Source organism: Pristiophorus japonicus, chromosome 4, assembly GCF_044704955.1.
Source record: "Pristiophorus japonicus isolate sPriJap1 chromosome 4, sPriJap1.hap1, whole genome shotgun sequence".
NCBI lineage: Eukaryota > Metazoa > Chordata > Chondrichthyes > Pristiophoridae > Pristiophorus > Pristiophorus japonicus.
In genome coordinates, this window is record NC_091980.1 from 85,885,086 (window position 1) to 85,910,085 (window position 25,000).

The window sequence follows — 25,000 nt, forward strand, 5'->3', positions numbered from 1 at the left end:
CAGGCCATGGTCACGCATTCACGTAGACTACGCGGGCCCGTTCATGGGAAAATGTTCCTCATTGTGGTAGATGCGTACTCGAAATGGATCGAGTGCATCATTTTTTATTTTGCACGACATCCATCACTGTGGAGAGTCTACGTGCGGTCTTTGTGACCCACGGCTTGCCGGACATCCTTGTTAGCGATAATGGCCCTGTTTCACAAACTACGAATTCCGGGAGTTCATGTTGGGTAATGGCATCAAACATGTCAGGACAGCACCGTTCAAGCCGACCTTCAATGGCCAGGCGGAACGTGCGATCCAAATCATAAAGCAAGGCATGCTCAGGATTCAAGGACCCTCCCTTCAATGCCGCCTATCGCGCCTTCTGCTGGCCTATAGGTCCCGACCGCACTCGCTCACGGGGGTCCCGCCCGCAGAGTTCCTTATGAAATGTACACTCAAAACTCGGCTGTCCCTCATTCATCCTGTCTTGTCCGACATTGTTGAAGGCAAGCGCCAGTCCCAAAATGAGTACCATGACCGTAATTCAAGGGGGAGATGTATAGAAATTGGTGACCCCGTATTTGTTCTCAATCATACTTTGGGGCCCAAATGGCTTGAAGGTACTGTAATAGACAAAGAGGGGAATAGGGTCATCGTGGTTAAACTTAACAACGGGCAGATATGCCGCAAGCAACTGGACCAAGTTTAAAAAAAAAGGTTCAGCATGGACACTGAGGAACCTGAGGAAGATCATGAGATGATATTCACACCACCGCCAGTGAACGAGCAACAAGAACATTCAGCAGCATGCACAGTCCCTGTGGTCAGCCCGGACAGGCCGGAATCACCACAGTTGACAGACACGCAGGCCAAGGCTCAACAGCTAGAGCACCAACTGCGGCGCTCCACAAGGAAGTGCAGAGCACCCAAAAGACTTAACCTGTGACCCCAATAAGACGTTGGGGGGGAGGTGATGTCATGTATGTAACCTTCATGTAATAACACTGCAATACTGTATATACTTGAGAAATGCACACTTTGACCACAGGGGGTGAACTTGTGGGAGACACTCCTCACCTGGTCATCCAGGTATATAAAGGGAGGTCCCACGCAGGGTCATCACTTCTGGGTCCTGTGAATAAAGGTGCAGGTCACAGAGTGACCTTGTCCATAGAATGTGCCTCATGTGGATTTGTGGTATTGTGTAAGGACTTTACAATAGGCAGTCCCTCGAAATTGAGGAAGACTTGCTTCCATTCTAAAAGTGAGTTCTCGGGTGACTGTACAGTCCAATATGGGAATTATAGTCTCTGTCACAGGTGCGACGGACAGTCGTTGAAGGAAAGGGTGGGTAGGGAGTCTGGTTTTCCACACGTCCTTCCACTGTCTGTGCTCGATTTCTGCATGCTCTCGGCGACGAGACTCAAGATGCTCAGCGCCCTTCCGGATGCTCCTCCTCCACTTAGGTCGGTCTTTTGCCAGGGATTCCCAGGTGCCGGTGGGGATGTTGTACTCCATCAAGGAAGCTTTGAGGGTGTCCTTGAAACGTTTCCTCTGCCCATCTGGGGCTCGCTTGCCATGTAGGGCGGAGACGGGCGATGTTACTAAGGTGAAATAGGCGGTCTTTTCAGTGTCAAATATGACACCAAGCTTGCGAACAGTGTGATTCAGCCTCAGACAGAAGTTGGGGAGAGGAATGGAGTCATTGGCTAGGCAATGGAGTTTGTGACGGGGACTGAAAACAACGGTTTCGGTCTTCCCAGTATTCAATTGGAGAAAATTTCTGCTCATCCAGTACTGGATGTTGGACAAGCAGTCTGACAATTTAGAGACCGAGGAGAGGTCGAGAGGAGTGGTAGTGAGGTATAGCCGGGTGTCATCAGCGTACATATGGAAACGGACACTGTGTTTTCAGCTGATGTCGCTAAGGGGAAACATCCTCTATGTCTACCCTATCAAACTGAAAAAGTGTCTTTGAACATTACTTTGTACAGAAGCAGATGAAGACTCTGGCCCTGATTTTATATCGGGGGTGGGGGTGGAACGGGTGTGGGTGGCAGTGGTTGGCGAGGTGAGTTAGAAACACATCTGCTGCTGCAGTAATCCGGTATGGGCTATTTTAACGCCCGGGTCTCAATACCATGCTGCTGGTCCACTTCCTGCCCGGGAAGCTGTTGTCAGCCTCCAGAAAGTGATGCTTTCCATAGTCAACCAGGGCAGTCGGGTAAGGGTGAGGAAGAGGTCCCGGGAGGGTCTCGTGTGAGGAAAGCGGGAGTTTGGATGACTGGGTAGGGTTAAAATATTTACCAAGAACTGGGTTTCAGCCCTTGGTTTGCGTCAAGGCAGGAAAGAGCAACAAGTAACTTGGAAAATAGCAAACATTTGAATTAATTCTTTTTTAAATGAATTGATGTTCATTTTGGTTCTGCTACAGAGCCTGGGAAATGCGAAAAATCAAACAGTATTTTATTCAAATCTTTGGAGGATGGATTACGCCCGTTTTCAGACTCAATCTGATTGAGGCGCATGCTGCATGTGCTAGAAGATGCCGGACCGCCGACCACCTGAAATTGGTCCTGGGACCTCATCTGAATACTTTGAGTGAGCTTCCAGCACCTATTGCACCTCCAGAGGCAGCTCACCAATGTTGAGGGATCCAATATCAGGCCCGTCTGCCCCTCCGGAAGCAGCTCTCAAGTAACTGCTGGAAGGTTGTGGATTCGGGAATGGGGGTGGGAGCGGTGGTTGCGGGGTCGGGGTGGGGGAGATGAATGGGATGTGTTATTTGTGGGCTGGCAGTGGCCCTCAGAAATGCTGCAAAGCTGGGAAGTGCACTCCTGCTCCTTCTGGATTTACATGAATCATAAAAAATTTCTACTTACCCTTTTGGTGGCGGCCATTTGCCAGCAAAACCTCACTGGAGCATGCCCAGTTTCTGCTGCACTCGGGCAGCCCAATGTCCAGGAAAGGTCCTAAAAATGGCCCGAACCAACAGGATACTTGGTGTTGGTTCCCAAAATTGGTGCTCATTGCACCCATTTTACACCCATAAAAAGAGTGTAATGAGGTCCAATTTCTACATGCCTGTGTTTTAGAAACATAGAAACATAGAAATTTACAGTGCAGAAAGTGGCCATTTCGGCCCATTGTGTCCGCGCCGGCCGAAGAAGAGCCACTCAGTCTTCGGTCAGCAACCCTGAAGGTTACATACATGAACAATGAACAACGGCAGAAAGGTAAAGAGCACCCAGCCCAACCAGTCCGCCTCACACAACTGCGCTACTCTATGTATCACAACATTTTACATGCCACCTCACCCAGAGCCATGTGATCTCCTGGGAGAGGCAAAAAAACAGATAAAAACCCAGGCCAATTGTGGAAAAAAAATCTGGGAAAATTCCTCTCTGACCCATCCAGGCGATCGAAACTAGTCCGGAAGACCACTCTGGCCGTATTAGATTCCCTGAAGTACTTACCATTGTATCTGTGCCAGCCAACAAGAGGTTATCCAGTCTAATCCCACTTAACAGCTCTAGGTCCGTAACCCTGTAGGTTACAGCACTTCAAGTGCCCATCCAAGCACCTTTTAAATGTGGTGAGGGTTTCTGCCTCTACCACCTTTCCAGGCAGTGAGTTCCACATCCCCACAACCCTCTGCGTGAAGAAGCTTCCCCTCAAATCCCTTCTAAAACTTCTACCAACCACCTTAAACCTATGCCCCTTCGTACTTGACCCCTCCACTGAGGGAAATAAGCCCTTGCTAGCCACTATATCCAGGCCCCTCAAAATTGTATACACCTCCATGAGGTCTCCCCTCAGCCTCCTCTGTTCCAAGGAGAACAAACCCAGTCTGTCCAATCTGTCCTCATAGCTAAGAATCTCTATTCCAGGCAGCATCGTCGTAAATCTCTTCTGCACCCTCTCCAGTGCAATCATGTCCTTCCTATAATATGACAACCAGAACTGCAAGCAGTATTCCAACTGTGGCCTATACATTTTAAGCATAAGCTCCCTGCTCTTGTATTCTATACCTCGACCAATAAAGGCAAGCATTCTGTATGCCTTCTTAAGCACCTTATCCACCTGGCCTGCTACTTCCAGTGATCTGTGGACAAGCACTCCAAGGTCCCTTTGTTCATCTACACTTCTAAGTGGCCTACTGTTTAGTGTGTATACCCTTTCCTTATTAGCCCTCTCCAAGTGCATTACCTCACACTTCTCCAAATTAAATTCCATTTGCCACTGTTCTGCTCACCTGACCAGTAGATTGATATCCTCCTGCAGTCTATGACTTTCCTCTACATTATCAACCACACAGCCAATTTTAGTGTCATCTGCAAACTTTTTAATTATACCCCCTATATTCAAATCTTGATGTATAGCACAAAAAGCAAGGGACTCAGTACTGAGCCCTGCGGAACTCCACTGGAAACATCTTTCCAATCACAAATCCATCCATCAACCATTATCCTTTGCTTTCTACCTCTAAGCCAATTTTGGATCCAACTTGCCACTTTGCCCTGGATCCCATGGGCTTTAACCTTCATGACCAGTCTACCATGTGGGACATTATCAAAAGCTTTGCTTAAGTCCATATACACTACTTCGTACTTGCTACCCTCATCGACCCTCCTGGTTACTGTAATGACTCAAGTCTGGTTACTGTAAACTCACTCAGGTGCAACCTGATTCATCTTTATTCCAGCCCGAGAGTGCCTGCATGACAAAGACACCCAGTTTATATACAGGTGACCAAGCACACATGCCACGTGCGTACAGCCCGATGACCTCCGACCATGGTGCCCTCTGGTGTCTGGTGACCCCCCAGCATTAATACATAACATCCCCCTTTTAAAATCTTAACAACAGTCTTTTTACAAATTAAGATGGTCTGAGGCTTTCCTCACGCGAGTTGATCGTCTCAGTTCAACTTTGGCTCTGGGCGAGCGTTCTGAGTCCGTTGAGACTGAGGGCTGAGTAGCCGATCTGATGGGAGTGGTCATGACCACATCAGAGACTGAAGGTTCAAAGTCAGTAATATCAGTAGCGTCCTCTGATAAGTGAACAATGGTTGGTTGGTCACTGACTGCATCTTCCTCACTCGGTTCCAGGTCATCTCTGTGCCGCAGTTTAACCTGGTCAAGGTGTTTCCTGCATGTTTACCCATTCTTGAGCATGACAATAAACACTCTGTTATCCTCCTTGGCTGTAACAGTGCCGGCGATCCACTTTGGACCTTGACCATAATTCAGTACATAAACTGGATCGTTGACAGAGATGTCATGTGACACAGCAACACGCTCATGACACCATTGCTGACTTTGATGTCTGTTTTCAACAAGATCATTCAAATCAGGATGAACAAGAGAAAGCCTGGTCTTGAGATTTCTCTTCATCAGTAGTTCAGCAGGAGGAACCCCGGTAAGCGTATGAGGTCTTGACCTGCAACTGAGCAATATACATGACAACCATCTCTGCAGTGAGCCCTGAGTTAAACGTTTCATACTTTGCTTGATCGTTTGAACGGCACGCTCTGCTTGAACATTAGAAGCAGGCTTGAATGGAGCTGATCTCACATATCTGATGCCATTGAGTTTCTTCGAAGTGTCGACAAGCTCCAGGGTCATATAGGCCGACGTCAGATCTAGTTTCGTGAACAACTTTCCACCAGCTAACATGGAGAACAGGTCATCAGCCCTCGGTAACGGATACTGATCCTGTTTCGAAAATCGGTTAATTGTAACCTTGTAGTCTCCACAAATCCTGACAGTGCCATCACTCTTCAGCACTCGACCGGCGATATGATCCCTTCACGCTGGAGTTTGTCAAGCTCAATTTCAACCTTCTACTTCATCATGTACGGAACAGACCGAGCTTTGTGATAGACAGGCCTTGCATTGGAGTCCAGGTGAATCTGCACCTTAGCTCCCGTAAAATTACCAATGCCCGGTTCAAACAAAGAAGGAAACTTTTTCAATACTTGAGCACATGAGGTATCATCCACCGAGGACAACATCTTGACATCATTCCAGTTCAGCTTGATTTTCTCAAGCCAATTCCTGCCGAACAGCGTTAGATGATCCATAATGGTAGCTCGTGAACCACACCGTCATATGACACCTCGATTGCTGCATTGCCGAGCGCCGGTATGAATTCCTTAGTGTAAGTATGCAACCTGGCATTGACTGGACTCGGCTCCGGTTTCGCAGCCTTAATGTCCCAAAGCTTGTTGAATGTCTTTTGGCTCATTATCGACTGGCTCACACCCGTGTCCAGCTCCACTGATACAGAAACGCCATTCAGCTTCACATTAACGACTATCGGCTGGCTCTTGCTCAGGAACGAATACAGTCCATTCACTTCCTCCTTGGGTTGCATATCGGGCCATCACTGAACTGGTCCTCATCAACCACATGGTGAGCCACACCATGTTTGCTCTGTTGTGGACACATCCTGTGACGATGCCCCACTCCATTGCGTGAGTATTGTCTAAACCGACACTGATGACGCCGATGATTGCCCCACAACGCCAACAGGGTGAAATCTGGTTCGAACCAGTTGGCTCTGAACAGTGGCAGGTTTTGCGTAAGCAGCTCTTCACAAAAACGACGCCATCTTGTTTACAGTACTTGCCATGGAACTCTGACTCGTCGATGATATCTGCCTCAAATTATCATCCATCGTCATGCATGCCTGGGCAGTCGCGATGGCCTTTTTCAAATCCAGTGTCTCTGCAGCCAACAGCTTCCTGAGGATCGCATCATGGCTGATACCTATCACGAAGATATCACATAGCATGTCTTCCAGCATGTTCCCAAACTTACACGGCTCAGCAAGACGTCGAGGTCGGCGACAAATCCAGACACGACCTGGCCCTCAGCCACGAACATGCGTGTAGAAATGGTAGTGTGATATGATGATCCCCTCTTGTGGCTTCAGACGGTTACCCATCAACGTACGCAATTCCTCGTACCCTTTTTCCGCCGGCCATACAGGCGAGAGAAGATTCTTCAGGAGGCCGTAAATTTTCGGACCACAAACGGTGAGGAGAACTGCCCTGCGCTTAACTGCGTAGGCCTCTGCCTCCATGCCGTTGGCCACAAAATACTGATCCAGGCAGTCGACAAAATCCACCCAATCATCGCCCTCCACGAATCTCTCCAGGATTCCAACCGTGCCCACTGTGCATGCGAAGGTTCTTAAATTATCTCATCGCCAATTGTAATGACTCAAGAGTCTGGTTACTGTAAACTCACTCAGGTGCAACCTGATCCATCTTTATTTCAGCCCGAGAGTGCCTGCGTGACAAAGACACCCAGCTTATATACAGGTGACCAAGCACACATGCCACATGCGTACAGCCTGATGATCTCCGACGGCGGCGCCCTCTGGTGTCTGCTGACCCCCAAGCATTAATACATATCAGTTACCTCCTCGCAAAATTCAATCAGGTTAATCAAACACTATCTTCCCTTGACAAATCCGTGCTGACTGTCCCTGATTAATCCTTGCCTTTCTGAATGTAGATTTATCCTGTCCTTCAGGATTTCTTCCAATAATTTTCCCACCACTGAGGTTAGGCTGATAGGCTTGTAATTACTCAGTCTATCCCTTTCTTTCTTCTTAAACAAGGGTCATCATCATAGGCAGTCCCTCGAAATCAAGGAAGACTTGCTTTCACTCTAAAAGTGAGTTCTTAGGTGACTGAACAGTCCAATACGGGAATTACAGTCTCTGTCACAGGTGGGACAGACAGTCGTTGAAGGAAAGGGTGGGTGGGGAGTCTGGTTTGCCGCATGCTCCTTCCGCTGCCTGCGCTTGTTTTCTGCATGCTCTCGGCGACGAGACTCAAGGGTACCACATTACCAGTCCTCCAGTCCTCCAGCACCATGCTTGAATCCAAAGAGGACTGGAAAATGATGGTCAAAGCCTCTGCTATTTCCTCTTTTGCTTCACCCAACAGCCTGGGATGCATTTCATCCGGGCTTGGGGACATATCCACTTTCAAAGCTGCTAAGCCCCTTAATACCTCCTCTCTCACTATGTTTATTTCACACTCCTCCTTGATAGCCGTATCTGCATTGCCTCTTTCCTTTGTGAAAACAGACGCAAAGTATTTATTAAGAACCATACCCACATCTTCCTCCTCCACACACAGATTACCTTCATGGTCTCTAATAGGCCCTACCCTTTCTTTAGTTATCTTTTTGCTCTTAATATATTTATAGAACATCTTTGGGTTTTCCTTGATTTTACTTGCTAATAATTTTTCATTCTCTCTCTTAGCATTCCTAATATCCTTTTTAGTTTCACCTCTGAACTTTCTATATTCCTCCAGAGATTCTACGGTGTTTAGCCATCGGTATATAATATAAGCTTCCCTATTTTTCTTTATCCTCCCCTGTAAGTCCCTAGACATCCAGGGGGTTCTAGAATTGTTATTCCCACCCTTTTTCTCCTCCTTGAATGCCTCCCACTGTTCTGATATTGATTTGCTTTCAAGTAGCTGTTTCCAGTCCACTGTGGCCAAATCACTTCCCAACTTAGTAAAGTTAGCTTTTCTCCAATTTGGGACTTTTATTCCTTGTCTATCCTTGTCCTTATCCATAACTACCTTGAATCTGACTGAATTATGGTCACTGGCACCCAAGTGCTCTCCCACTGATACCCCTTCCACCTGCCCAGCTTCATGCTCCAAAACTAAATCCAGAACCACCCCCTCCCATGATGGGTTCGATACATACTGACTAAAAAAGTTCTCTTGAATGCATTTTAGGAATTCCGTACCCTCTATGCACTATATTTGTCCCAATCAATATTAGGATAGTTGAAATCCCTTACTATTACTGCCCTATGGTTTTTGGACTTCACAGAAATGTGCCAACATATTTGCTCTTCTATCACCTTCCCACTGTTTGGGGGTCTATAATACACGCCCAGCAGTGTGATCGCCCCTTTTTTATTTTTCAGTTCGACCCATATGGCCTCATTTGATGATCCCTCTAACATATCATCCCTCTTCACAGCTGTAATAATTTTTTAAACCAATACCACGCCTCCATCCCCACCCCCCCCACGCTTCCTTTTTACACCCCTCTCTGTCCTGTCTAAAAATCCTGCAACCAGGAATATTGAGCTGCCAAACCTGCCCCTCTTTCAGCCATGTCTCTGTAATGGCTATAATGTCATACACCCAAGTGTCTACCTGTGCTCTCAGCTCATCCGCCTTGTTTGCTATACTCCTTGCATTAAAGTATATACCATTCAGCACAGGAAGGCCTCCTTGATTACTATTTACTGACCCTTGTTTCCTCTGTCTTACAGATTCATTTTCTACATTCTTGCTTTCCAATTTCAGCTTTACTTCCTTCCATATTGAATTTGTTCTCAGGTTCCCACCCCCCTGCTAAGCTAGTTTAAACTCTCCCTAACAGCACTAGCAAAACTCCCCACAAGGATATTGGTCCCGGCGCTGTTGAGGTGCAACCCATCCGGCTTGTACAGGTTCCATCTCCCCCTGTCTTGTATGTATGCTTGGGGTTACTAGCCACCAGGTGGTGCCACTGTCGGAGGTCATTGGGCTGTACGCACATGTGTGTGTGGCCCAGGTATAAAAGGCAAGCCATCATGTAATTAATCACTTTGGGCCCTAATAAAGCAGAGCCAGGTTTGTACCTGTGTTAGCTTACAGTATTCAGTCTATCGAGTTATTACATACATCACACCCCCAGAAGCGGTCCCAATGCCTCAGGAATTTAAAGCCCTCCCTCCTGCACCAACTCTCCAGCCACGCATTCATCTTCTCTGTCCTTCTTTCTTGTACTGTTTAATGTGTCAGAAAGGAATAAACCTTCGGGATAGAGTATTGATGGAAAAGTATTCGGCAAACTTCTTTGTTTACAGATACACAATGTGTGGATTTAAATTATTCTACTTACATAGGATATCATTGTAACAAAAATGAAGCTTTAATCTCAATGTATAATGGTATTTTCTGCCTTCCTTTCAGGGTACATTTTGGGATAAGAATTACATTCAATCACAGAAATTGGCCCAACATAACCAGAAGTTTTTGCCTAGTCACATATCTAAGGGAAAGGCCAAGCCATTCAATTCAAATACCAGTACTCTAGGGATTTTGTTTGTATGTATTTTAGTCGCTCCATCATTGGTGGATGCGCTTTCAGCTGCCTAGGTCCTAAGCTCTAGAATTCCCTCCTTAAACTCTCTACCTTTCTTTCCTCCTTTTAAGATGCCTTTTAAAACTTAGGTCTTATCTGCCCTAATATCTCCTTATGTGGCTTAGTGTCAAATTTTGTTTGATAATGCTCCTATAATGTCAGCCGTGGCTCAGTTGGTAGCACACTTGCCTCTGAGTCAGAAGGTTGTGGGTTCAAGTGTGCACATAAATCTAGGCTGACACTCCAGTGCAGTGCTGAGGGAGTGCTGCATTGTTGGAGGTGCCATCTTTCAGATGAGATGTTAAACTGAGGTCCCGTCTGCTCTCTCATGTGGACGTAAAAGATCCCATGGCACTATTTTGAAGAAGAGCAGGTGAAGTTATCCCTGGTGTCCTGGCCAATATTTATTCCTTAATCAACATAACAAAAACAGATTATCTGGTCATTATTTCATTGCTGTTTGTGGGAGCTTGCTTGTGCGCAAATTGGCTGCTGCGTTTCCCACATTACAACAGTAACTACACTGCAAAAGTACTTCATTGGCTGTAAAGTGCTTTGAGATGTCCGATGGTTGTGACAGGTACTATATCAATGCAAGTCTTTTTCTTTTTATGAAGTGTCTTGGGACATTTTGCTATGTTAAAGGCGCTATATAAATGAAAGTTGTTGTTGTTGCTTATATGTTTAATTGGCAGCTCTCTTTACATTTGAGTGACCCATATGAAAATTTGCTATGTCCCAGTCATTTTTTCAAAACTATTTCTCAGCCTGTCTTGTAAAATTGAGTGATTCATCTAACGCCATCAGAGAGAGATAGGTAAGCCAGTGAGAGACTTCATAGCTGGTCAGCAAAAGTCACATGAGGTTAATATTGCAGTTTCATATTTTCTGCCAACTTGAGGATATTGTTCATAGAATCAGAGATTTTCTCCCCTTCAAGCATTTATCCAATTCCCTTTTGAAAGTTACTCTTGAATCTGCATCCACTACCATTTCAGGCAGTGCATTCCAGATCATAATAAGTTGCTGCATAAAAAAAAAATCCTCAATTCACCTCTGACTCTTTTGCCAATTACATTAAGTTAAGCTTATAACAACTATGAAATCTAAAGTTTGCCATTGCTACTATTTACTAATCAATTTACTGGTTTCTGAATCTGTTTGATAGTTTTTAGCATGTGTGATCAAGTGAAGTTATTCTGTCACCTGAAGTCAAGGAAGCTCCATTGACAGCACATGATATATTCAGCAAGTTAAAAAAAAGATAATAAGTGTTTTCTGTTTGCCCCTAGGTTTGGTACAAATTAGCTAGATTTTGGGCAAACTGCGGATTATGGGGAGCACATGCTTGGCTATGGGAGAGGTCTGAAATGCTAACCTGAGAAATCTGTCTGGAGTTAAGATCAAAAATGTAATTCATTGTAACCAAAATGCCACATGATGCTCTGTCCCCAAACAAGTAAAGATTTGCTACATCTTATCATGAAGTCTGCAGTCATAATCTTGAAGGGAAACATGACACACCCAAAAATAAATCCAATTTCTTGTTCGTATTTACACATGCAGAATAAAGCAACTAGAAACTGCACTTCTGCTGCTGTGGGAGTTGCTGGTCACATGAGGCAAAACAGTGATGGGCTTCTAGACAGTAGAGAGACAGAAAGGGAGAACAGCATTCACAGATTGTTAGTGATGCTTGGAAATGATCCACACATTTACATTTTGGACATATGGTTGATGGTGGTCATACTGGTTTTCATGATATGATCCACTTCAAAGACTCTGAAGAGACTTACAAACAAGGGGCTCAAATTTCCCCAGTGATTTGCACCGTTATTTTGGCGCGTGCCGTTTTTTTTTTACTTAAATTTAAAAATCCAAGTTTCCCCAAACATTGTATGCCAGCGTAACTCAGTTACGATTTTTTTAGGTTAGTTTTTTTTTGCGCCATAGGGGGCATAACCTGATGTCATAGAAACATAGAAACATAGAAAATAGGTGCAGGAGTAGGCCATTCGGCCCTTTGTGCCTGCACCACCATTCAATATGATCATGGCTCATCATGCAACTTCAGTACCCCATTCCTGCTTTCTCTCCATACCCCTTGATCCGTTTAGCCGTAAGGACCACATCAATCTCTTTTTTTGTATATATGAACTAGCCTCTACAACTTTTTGTGGTAGAGAATTCCACAGGTTCACAATTCTCTAAGTGAAGAGGTTTCTCTTCATCTCAGTTCTAAATGGCTTACCCCTTATCCTTAGACTGTGACCCCTGGTTCTGGACTTCCCCAACATCGGGAACATTCTTACTGCATCTAATCTGTCCAATCCTGTCAGAATTTTATATGTTTCTATGAGATCCCCTCTCAACCTTCTAAATTCCAGTGAATATAAGCCTAGTCGATCCAGTCTTTCTTCATATGTCAGTCCTGCCATTCCAGGAATCAGTCTGATGAACCTTCGCTGCACTCCCTCAATAGCAAGAATGTCCTTCCTTAGATTAGGAGAGCAAAACTGTACACAATATTCAAGGTGTGGCCTCACCAAGGCTCTGTACAACTGCAGTAAGACCTCCCTGCTCCTATACTCAAATCCTCTCGCTATGAAGGCCAACATGCCATCTGCCTTCTTCACCGCCCGCTGTACCTGCATGCCAACTTTCAATGACTGATGTACCATGACACCCAGGTCTCGTTGCACCTCCCCTTTTCCTAATCTGTCACCATTCAGATAATATTCTGTCTTCCTGTTTTTGCCACCAAACTGGATAAGCTCACATTTAACTACTTTATACTGCATCCGCCATGCATTTGCCCACTCAGCTAACCTGTCCAAGTCACCCTGCAGCCTCTTAGCATCCTCCTCACAGCTTGCACTGCCACCCAGCTTAGTGTCATCTGCAAACTTGGAGATATTACATTCAATTCCTTCGTCTAAATCATTAATGTATATTGTAAATAGCTGGGGTCCCAGCACAGAACCTTGCTGTACCCCACCAATCACTGCCTGCCATTCTGAAAAGGACCCGTTTATTCCTACTCTTTGCTTCCTGTCTGCCAACCAGTTCTCTACCCCCAATATATGTGCTTTAATTTTGCACACTAATCTCTTGTGTGGGACCTTGTCAAAAGCTTTTTGAAAGTCCAAATACACCACATCCACTGGTTCTCCCTTGTCCACTGTACTAGTTACATCCTCACAAAATTCTAGATTTGTCAAGCATGATTTCCCTTTCATAAATCCACGCTGACTTGGACCGATCCTGTCACTGCTTTCCAAATGCGCTGCTATTACATCTTTAATAATTGATTCCAACATTTTCCCCACTACCGATGTCAGGCTAACCGGTCTATAATTCCCTGTTTGCCCAATTATGCAAAAATGTGCCAGTTTTTCCCAATTATGCAAGTTTGGCCAACTTACATTTGTCCTAGGACAGCGTAAGTGACCACTCCCAAAAAACCTTCTGGGCACTTAAGAAAAACCAGCGCACATCAAAAAACCGGCATAGAAAGACGCCATTGTTTTTAGGCGAAGTTTTGGAGGGAGTCAAGAACACATTAAACATGAATCATCATGCTCAAATTTCTCCAACTGAAAATGCAGAAAATAGAAGTTTCATGCAATTCTTTAAGTTTAGATTTTTTTTTTTAAGTGCCATGCCATCACCGAACGTCTCCAAACTGCGCTCAAGGGTTGGCGCGTTGGTTGGCAGAATCAGTCCCTCACCCAGACGCAGGGCATGGGGCTTGACTTGAAAAGAAGCCCGCGAGGGGGGTGGTGTGGAAGCTGAACTCAAGGGACGACAATCTTTACACTATGTCAATATACATCAAAAGAAGGCCAGGCAGGGTTGGGAAGGGGGTGGAAGCTGAACTGAAGGCATGAAGTGCTGCGGAGGAGACAATTGATTCGATGTCATCGCATGAGGAGCCTCAGAGCACGTAGGATGATGGGCAGGAGGCCTTACCCATGTCGGGTATATCGAGATAGGTGTTCATACCTGTACCTGGGTGATGCAGACTGTGTCAGAAGGCTGCGTTTCCGTAAAGAAGTTATAACTGAGATCTGTGAGTTAGTAAAAGCAGATCTGGAACCTAGAATCCTCAGGACGATTGCTTTGTCAGTTGAAATGAAGGTTGCAGCTGCACTTTCATTCTATGCATCTGGATTGATCTAGGCCACAACTGGGAATGTGTACACCATTTCTCAACATGCAACACATATCTGCATTCGGCTGCTGTACTATATGCCCGGAGGAATAAGTACATAATATTCCCCATGACCACCCAGGCAATGCGTGAAAGGGCTGTGGGCTTCTCCAGGATTGCTGGCTTCCCAAAGGTACAGTGCTGCATTGATTGTTCCCGCATCGCCTTGCGAGCACCTTTGGAGGATTCTGAGATGTACAGGAACAAAAAAGGCTTCCATTCCGTTCATGTGCAACTCGTGTGTGACGATATGCATCATATCATGTCAGTCGATGCAAGATACCCTGGGAGCATCCATGATGCATTTATCCTACGAGAGAGCGCTATATCTGCCATGTTTCAGCAGCAGCCAGAAGGGCAGAGCTGGCTACTGGGAGACAAAGGGTATGGCCTCGCCACCTGGCTCATGATGCCCCCACGCCTAACCCGGACAGAAGCTGACTGGGAATACAACATGTCACAAATTGCGACGCACAGTATAACAGAGAGGACCATTGGCATCTTGAAACAGCATTTCCGATGCCTGGACCATTCTGGAGGCTACTTGCAATACACCCCTGAGATTGTTGGTCAGTTCACTGCTGTGCGCTGCATGCTGCATAACTTAGCCATCATGAGGCAGCAGCACCTGATAGTGGAAGACCCACCTGCGGTGAGAGTGGCTGATGATGAAGAGGAAGATGCAGATGACGAGGAAGAGGAGGAGGAGGAGGACGAGGACGAAGAAGCCATGCAACTACCTGAACCTGGAGCACGATAGCAGAGGAGGGCGAGCCGTCGTGCCACTTTAACAATTGCTCGAGCCTTGCGCCAGCAGCTCATCTGTGAATGCTTTGTTGCCTGAAGGCTCAGCGGCAACTATTCCACATGGACCATGTTTACTGTTTGGACCTGTTCCGTAATGTTGTGTTGTGTTAATGGAACAAATAATGGAAATTATTCAGTTATAATTTAAAATATATTTTATTCAAAAGTTTAACAAACATTTGATTGTACTTAACTTAACTTTAATAAAAATATTCTTGTATAAAACTTTAAAGTTTTCAGTTAAGATCACTTACAAACTCTTAAGATCACTTAAAAACTTTAAGATCATTTACAAACTTTTAAACTTGTAAATTTACATAACTTACAAAAAACTTTTAATTTGAGTAACAACAATAATAACAACAGCAGTAAAGAAAGGCTGCACCCACCTCTCCTGCACCTTATTCTAAGACCACCCGCTGCGCTTGGACTTGTTGACCACCGCTGCCCGCAGGCAGTGGCGCAGCATTTCTCGAGTTGGTACCAAGCTTATTCTTTCAAACATCTCGGGTAATGTGCATTTCTTGATGGGAAGAGTTGCAGCTGGTAATGTGGAAGGCCCGGCTTGGGCCTCTTCAGCGGCTGGTCTGGGGATTGGAGTGGGAGTGGCAGTTGATTCTGCCAATGGGCGCGGAGTCTGGGCGAGTTCCCTTATTGCAGCAGCTAACTCCGACATTCCCTCCCTCATGTGCCATGACAGTGTGTTAACTGCCTACAACATTCCCTCCCTCATGTTCGCCGACAGTGTCTCAGCTACCTGTGACATGCCCTCCCTTATGTTGAGCAACAGTGTGTCAACTACCTGGAACATTCCCTCCCTCATGTTCACCGTCAGTGTTTCAGCTACCTGCGACATTCCTTCCCTCTTGTTCGCGGACAGTGTTCCCATTTCTCGTGGGCTCCCGACAGTCCCGATACCTCATCACCCACCCCACTGATGGTATCCAGGAATGATTGCGTAAGGTCAATGCTCTCTGCACTCATTGCCATCATATAAACCACATCTGTTAGATCCTGCACCTCAGGAGAGCGCTGTCGAGCTCTTCTTCCCCTCCTCACCCTGGGTGCAGCTCGTTGCATCCCACTGGGACCCGCAGCCCCGGACAGTGAGGCTCTGGGTGTGACTCACTGCATCTCACTGGAACCTGCTGCCTCAGATGGTGGGGCCCTGGGTGTGTCTTGCTGCACCTCATTGGAATCCCCAGCCTCGGACTATGGGAAACCATGGAATGTCCCAGCTACACTCGTACCACTCAGGAAAGGGCCTGGCACCTCAATGGGTGGCACCTGCACCTCCTCCAAATTGAGTATAACTGTGGGGGCTTCATCCATCACCTCCCCCTCCCACTCCCCCTCACCCCCATGCTCTTGGTCTGGAAGGTGTGATTGGAAAATGCTCTCCTCTTCAGGCTCGTCCGCATCTGAATCTTCTTCTGCATCGTCAGGGTTGGCCTCAAATTCTGCAAAATATAACAGAACAGACAAATGGTTAGCAGCAGGGGTGGGGCCAGGGTGGCTCACACAGCACAGGCAGGAGGCTGATTTGAAGGACCACGATGAATGATAGCACATTACATCAACCAAAGCGTAGCTGACAGGGACATCCCCATGAACTGAAGCATGGCTAGCCCACGCAGTACTTAACATTTAGCAAAACCAGACTTGTGCAGTGCTGTTTGCCCTCTCTTCCAAGGGTGTCAGTGGCTGCAGATTTGCCGGGCCTCCTCCTATTTGAGTTCTTTCCCGTTTGTTGTGTGCCACCTTCCGCTACAAAGATGAAACTACAACTTTTTAGAGAGGGTGTCTTTCTGCTGGGTGGGATATATACAGCTGGTCACATTTACAATTGCAATTCCATTGAGTAAATGAAAATATTACTTACACTAATTACTTGACCAAGGTCCTGACACTTCTTTTTGCACTGGTCACCATTGCACAGTAATCTTCTGCAAGTTGGTTCCAGTGTTTCTTCATTTCTTTTGGTGAAACTTTTATGTCACCTCTGCTGGTGTCCAGCTTGTGCCATCTGGCCTCAATTACAGTAACCAGTGCCTCCACTTCTTGGTCCTTGAGCTGCGTTGCATCTTGTATTGCAGCTTCGATTTTTCCAATGAGAATTATAGTTCTCACACACAACTGGCTCTTTAAAAATGACCGAATGCAAACCGGGCATGCGCGCCCATAGCAATCACGTCAAAAACGTCCTTTTTTTCCCCGCGCATGCGCAGAAGGTGGGGGGGGGCTTCATTTTTTTGGTGCAGACATTAGGCTCCACCCCCCTGCAGCTACTGGACAGGCTTCGCGGCGCCAATTTCAAAAAATAGAACGGGGAGACTTGCTACTTATTTTTTTGGAGTAGTTGGGGCCAAAAAATTCATTCATTCATAGGCATTCCCTCAGAATCGAAGAGGACTTGCTTCCACTCCCAAAGTGAGTTCTTTAATGGCTGAGCAGTTCAATACAAGAGCCACAGACCCTGTTACAGGTGGGACAGACATTCGTCGAGGGAAGGGGTCGGTGGGGCTGGTTTGTCGCGCGCTCCTTCCGCTGCCTGCGCTTGGCCTCTTCATGCTCTTTGCGTTGAGACTCAAAAGAGTCAGGGCTGAAAAAAACGGGTGTAACTCTGACAATACACCAAAAAATGGCATTGTGGAAAATTGAGCCTAAGAACTTTAACATTCTATAAATTACAGTAATGTGACATTAACCTACAAATAATAAAGTAACAGTCTAAATATAACAAGTACATCAAATATCTGAATATAGAATTTCTCCTCACCTGTCTTGTAGGTGGTTGTGAATTTATCATTCCGATTTCATGCAAGTTAAATGAGAGTTTGAAATGTAGTTGTGAGAATACAGCACTGATATCACATAACCATGAGATTGTTGCTGCGCGGGACTGGTATTAACAGTAGTGGATCTAATCACAAACTTTGTGTGGATCTTTTCAAAGAAATTCATGATGTAGATTTATTAAGCCTAGTCAGGCCAATGGATGTTTTGGTATTGCTGGAGAATTTGTGCCCAGCTGCTCTTTATGTTGCAATTTAATCATGTTTCTTTTAAGACTAACTGTCACATTAGGTTGATTAGAAATAAGCTTTATGGCCTCCCCTTTTTGGTAAATGTAATGCATACAGAACAGAAGGTCCCAAGTCTGGCTTGCGGTAGATGCTGACTTTGCATGATCTTTTCTGGGGCAGCAATATTGCTGTTACATCCCAGAGCGTGGAGGCCCCGACCTACGAGGGAACATCGACGGGAGGCCGGGGCCATAAAAGGATCGGCGAACGGCGGCCATGGGCAGCGTGGAGGCATGCCATTGCAAGGTACAGCATGAACTGGTGCAGGAGGGCGACGGCTGTGAAGAGTGACATCATCAAGATCCAGGTCGGTGATTGGAGCGTGGGCAGATACAGCAGGAGCAACGAGGTCGGGGCAAAGGAGCTGCGAGAGATTGTGGAGGGATGTGATCGGGGCCCAGGGGAGGCGCAAGTTCGGGGCGAGGGGCCCAGGGGCAGCATGTACCATCCCACGCTGCGATACGTGTGCGCATTAGGTCCGTACAGCAGAGCTGGTCTCCAGTTGTCTTGAGTAATCCTTGCCACTGGACCAAGACCTAGCTCTGTCAAGCCCATGTGATGGCTGGTGTGCAATGACCACCACACATTAAAAAAATACACGCACAGGCACCTTCCACCCTTCAGGATGTAGTTCAGGTCCTTCATTGAAACACATGTGAACTCGTCCTTTTTTTGGCGTTTCGAGGAACTGCCTATGATGATGACTGTGAGAAAGTGTGCATGCAGACATCGGTTGAACATGACTATGACTCGACTACTGTGTCTGCTACATTTGAATATCCTCCCAACACTTGCTATTTAGACTCATTTTAGAAAGAGAATGAGGCTGGCTATCATTTGTGGAATTGTACCATGAGTCATCGATTTCAAGAGAAAAGGGGAGATTTTTTTGTTTAAAACCTTTCAACGTGATTTTAAATTTAAATTGTTTATCTCTGTCTCACGCTGATACCAGTGAATTACCGAAGGATTTAAGTAACTTTAACTGAATTTGCACTGCTACAGGAATTCAGTTACTTTACAGGTGTCAGCCTTAGTTCAGCGGTAGCACTCTTGACTACTTAGAAGATTAGTTCAAGACCGACTCCAGAGACTTGAACACATAATCAAGGCTGGCACATGTTCAGCACTGAGGGAGCACTGCACTGTCGGAGGTGCTGTTTTTCAAATGAGACGTTAAACTGACATCGTTATTTTGAGTCCACTGAGCCACCCTTGCCCAGCTAAACCGGGATGTGGGCTCAACGAACAACAGTGGGGTCTCAGAGGTGATGGTGCGTGCCATGGTTGACGTGGGAGCAGCCATGACATCACAGGCCGAAGCCACGCAAGGTCTTCGTGATGTCATGCAGTTACTGGTTGCTGGCATGTACTCGCCAACTGCTGCGTTTTAAGCACAGTCTGCTCTGATGCAGTCTCACAGTGATGCTATGCAAACAGTGACTGCTGCCATCCTCTCTGTCATCCCCACAGTACGACGGAGAGCAGACGGTGCCATAGCAGGGCATCAATCTGTGCTCACACATATTGCTCCTGATGCTCTGGCTCAGCCCCAGAGGAGTGGCAGTGGGCTGCTGGAAATGGAAGGTGCCGTCATTCTTCACGATGACAGCATTTCGGCTCCCACCTCTGCCAGTCCGCCTCTGCACCAGCCACGGCCTGCACCCCAGTCATCCGAGACTGCTGCCGCCCATTCTGAGGCGGTGCAGTCAGAAGCCGGCCCTTCCAGGTCCACAGCTTTTCCAGGGTGTTCCCGTAGGTGGTCTGTCCTGTCTTCCTCAGACACAAAGCAGCCCTCAAACGGCCTTCCTGCATGCACGAAGGCCACATTGAGGAAGAGCTGTAGGCATGGGAGGAGGTGAGACAGAAGGGTGGGAAATGCCTCCGCAAGATGCACTAATGGCATGTATCCCCATGGGGCGTTTGTACATACGTTGTTGATGATCATTATATTTTCTGGTCTTTGAAGGGGCGTTAGCTCCAGTTTTTATTATTTGCTGGCTTGGGGTTTTTGGCATTGTTTGAGGGATGTAAATAAATAAAATGTTACTTTGACTGTCTCCTTCAGCCTCTGGTGTATGACTGTGGACTTGTGACGGAGGTGTGGCATTATCGTTGCATAATCCGCGATCATTATTAGATACATCCCTCCATTTAAGCAAACCAATGCACCGGCAACATTGGCAGGCTGCCTCCTCCGTGGCTGCTGCTGGTCCTTGTTGTCTTGCTGGACATTTGGTACCTCTCCAGGCTCCTGTTTCTCTTTCTCTTCCTCCTCCTCCTCCTCCTGAGGTGGGCCTGTGATCCCCACTGGCAAGGCCTGGGCCCTCATGATGGCCAAGTTGTGTCGCATATAGCATACCACAATGAATAGCGAGATGTGGTGAGAGGAGTATTGAAGGCTGCCTCCAGAGCGGTCCAGACATCGGAATAGCAGCGTCAGTTGACCTATTGCCTGCTCTATGATGTTGCGGGTGACAGCTTGGCTCTCATTATAGTGTTCCTCTGGCTCTGTGGTGAGGTTGCGGAGGGGGTCATTAGCCAGATGGCCAGGCCGTATCCCTTGTTCCTGAGCAGCTAGCCTCGGCCTTCCCGTGGTGGCTAAAACAGTCGAGGCACAGTGCTCTCCCGCAGGAAAAATTGCATCATGTGCGCTTGCAGGACTGCGAGCATTGGCTGCAAGGATGGTCCAGAACTTAAAGAAGGGTAACTTTGAAGGTATGGGGCATGAATTGGCTAGGATAGATTGGCGAATGATGCTTAAGGGGTTGACAGTGGATGGGCAATGGCAGACATTTAGAGACCGCATGGATGAACTACAACAATTGTACATCCCTGTCTGGCGTAAAAATAAAAAAGGGAAGGTGGCTCAACCGTGGCAATCAAGAGAAGTCAAGGATAGTATTAAAGCCAAAGAAGTGGCATACAAATTGGCCAGAAATAGCAGCGAACCCGGGGACTGGGAGAAATTTAGAACTCAGCAGAGGAGGACAAAGGGTTTGATTAGGGCAGGGAAAATAGAGTACGAGAGGAAGCTTGCAGGGAACATTAAAATGGACTGAAAAAGCTTCTATAGATATGTAAGGAGAAAAAGGTTAATAAAGACAAACGTAAGTCCCCTGCAGTCAGAATCAGGGGAAGTCATAACTGGGAACAAAGAAATGGCAGACCAATTGAACAAGTACTTTGGTTCGGTATTCACTAAGGAGGACACAAACAACCTTCCGGATATAAAAGGGGTCAGAGGGTCTAGTGAGAAGGAGGAACTGAGGGAAATCCTTATTAATTGGGAAATTGTGTTGGGGAAATTGATGGGATTGAAGGCCGAAAGATCCCCAGGGCCTGATAGTCTGCATCCCAGAGTACTTAAGGAGGTGGCCTTGGAAATAGCTGATGCATTGACAGTCATTTTCCAACATTCCATAGGCTCTGGATCAGTTCCTATGGAGTGGAGGGTAGCCAATGTAAAAATTTTTAAAAGGAGGGATAGAGAAAACAGGGAATTATAGACCGGTCAGCCTGACATCGGTAGTGATACGTCCTTACTATCCAGTATAAATGCACACGAGGCCCATGCTTGAGAGAAGGTCAGTCTGTGACCTGTCCTTTATTTCATAGCACTCAAGTGCTGGAAGTGGGTGGAGCTTCCCCTATGAAATCTGAAGGTCTAGGTTAGGAGTGTCTCCCACAAGTTCACTACCTAGTGGTCATTGTTCTCAGTGTACAACTTCGGTCGGATCATACATGGGTTACAATGCTGGTTGAATACATAACATCACCTCCCCCCACAAAGTCTTATTGTGATCACAGGTTGAGTCTCTCTGGTGGTTTACGCTCCCTTGTAGAGCGCCTGAGTTGGGGCTCCGGTTGTTGAGCGCTGGCCTGAGTGTCTGCTGTTTGCAGTGCCTCAGGCCTGTCTGGACTGCCCACAGTGACTGGGTTCTCCTCCCTTTGGTTCCTGTGTTCGGTCACCTGTTGTGGAGTGAACTCTACATCGTGTTCTTCTTCTGCTTCTTCTATGGGGTTGCTGAACCTCCTTTTTGTTTGATCCACATGTTTGCGGCAGATTTGTCCATTGGTAAGTTTAACTACCAGAATCCTATTTCCCTCTTTGGCAACCACAGTGCCTGCGAGCCACTTGGGCCCTGCAGCGTAGTTGAGGACAAAAACAGGGTCATTTACATCAATACATCGCGCCCTCGCATTCCTCTCATGGTAGTTATATTGTGACTGGCGCCTGCTCTCGACAATTTCTTTCGTGGTGGGGTGTATAAGGGATAACCGGGTTTTGAGCGTCCTTTTCATTAGCAGCTCTGCGGATGGAACCCCTGTGAGCGAGTATGGTCGGGATCTGTAGGCCAACAGGAGGCGTGATAATCGGCATATACGGAACCCCCTTGGATTCTGAGCATCCCCTGTTTGATTATCTTCACTACTCGTTCTGCCTGGCCGTTTGAGGCCGGCTTGAACGGTGCCGTTCTAACATGGTTAATTCCATTGCCTGCCATGAAGTCCTGGAATTCAGTGCTTGTGAAGCACGAGCCATTGTCGCTGACCAAGATGTCCGGTAGACCGTGGGCGCCTCCTTTTCTACCATCCCGTAGCCCGTTTCTGCCTGGTACAGACTTCTGGAGGCATAAGCTACCGGCTGTAACTGACCCTTGGCATTGACATGCTGCAACACACACCCGACACCATAGGATGACGCATCGCACCTGAACACAAGTTTCTTACATGGGTAATATAGCGTTAACAGATTGTTGGAACATAACAATTTGCATGCTCTATTAAAAGCCCTTTCCTGGCTGTCCCCCCAGACCCATGCGCGACCTTTGCATGGGAGCACGTGCAGCGGCTCTAACAGCGTGCTCAATTTGGGAAGAAAGTTACCAAAATAGTTCAGGAGCCCCAGGAATGAACGCAGCTCCGTCGTGTTATGGGGTCTGGGTGCTCTCTGGATCGCTTCTGTCTTAGACACAGTAGGGTTGATCCCGTCTGCTGCTACCCTCATCCCCAGGAATTCTACCTCTGGAGCTAGGAAGACGCACTTCGCCTTTTTCAGTCGCAGCCCTACCCGGTCCAGTCTGTGTAGCACCGCCTCCAGGTTGTGGAGGTGTTCTTCAGTATCGTAACCCATAATGAGAATGTCGTCCTGAAAAACCATCGTCCCTGGAATCGACTTGAGGAGACTTTCCATATTTCGTTGGAAGATCGCGGCGGCCGAGCGAATCCCGAACGGACATCTGTTGTACTCAAACAACCCCTTGTGTGTCGTGATGGTGGTCAGCTTCTTCGACTCACTCGCCAGCTGCTGGGTCATGTAAGCTGAGGTCAAGTCCAATTTTGAAAAAAGTTTGCCACCGGATAGCGTCGCAAAGAGGTCCTCCGCTCTCGGTAGCGGGTACTGGTCTTGGAGTGACACCCGATTGATGGTGGCCTTGTAATCGCCACATATCCTGACCGACCCATCCGCCTTGAGCACCGGCACAATCGGGCTCGCCCAGTCACTGAATTCGACTGGTGAGATGATGCCTTCCCTCAGCAGGCGGTCCAATTCGCCTTCTATCTTTTCCCGCATCGTGTACGGTACCGCTCTGGCCTTGTGGTGTACTGGCCTGGCGTCCGGGTTTATGTGAATCACTACCTTGGCCCCCATGAAAGTGCCAATGCCAGGTTGAAATAATGAGTCAAATTTGTCCAGGATCTGTGAGCATGATACTCGCTCCACAGAGGAAATTGCATTGACATCGTTCCATTTTCAGTTCATGACAGCAAGCCAACTCCTCCCCAGTAGTGCGGGACCGTCCCCTGGGACAATCCAGAGTGGCAGTCTGTTCTCCGAATCTTTGTGGGTTACGACTACCGTGGTGCTGCCTAGCACCGAAATGATCACCTTTGTGTAAGTCCGTAGCTGTGCGTCAATCGGCGATAATTTTGGCCTACTGGCTGGCCCCCGTGTCTAGCTCCATTGATACTGGGATGCCATTGAGGAGCACTTTCATCATTATCGGTGGTGTCCTGGTGTATGAACTGTATACGTGCTCCACATGAACTCGCTGAACTTCAGCTTCCAGCGATTTTCCCCAGTGTTCATTTCTGCAATTTCTGCAGATATTTTGCTCACCTCTGCAAACTCCGGCTGAGTGTATGCCTCCACGCCTCCAGCATGAGCTGCAGTTTGAAACAAAAGGTTCCTTGCCAGTCGATCGTCCCTGACTGCCCCTGTTATTGCTAGTGGCCATGCTCGCGTGGTTTAAATCCCAGTTTCTTGTCGCCATTGATACGTCCTTACTATACAGTATAAATGCACACGAGGCCCATGCTTGAGAGAAGGTCATTCTGTGACCTGTTCTTTATTTCATAGCACTCAAGTATTGGAAGTGGGTGGAGCTTCCCCTTTTTATCTGAAGGTCTAGGTTAGGAGTGTCTCCCACAAGTTCACCACCTAGTGGTCATTGTTCTCAGTGTACAACTTCGGTCGGATTATACATGGGTTACAATTCTTTTTGAGGGAGACAAAATAAACATTAAATCAAGTGCCCCCCGATCGGGGGGACACTCCAAACATTGTTCAACTGCCCTTTACATGGGTTACAATGCTGGTTGAATACATGACAGGTAGTGGGTAAAATGATGGAATCAATTATTAAGGATGTCATTGCAGCGCAATTGGAAAGAGGTGGCATGATAGGTCCAAGTCAGCATGGATTTGTGAAAGGGAAATC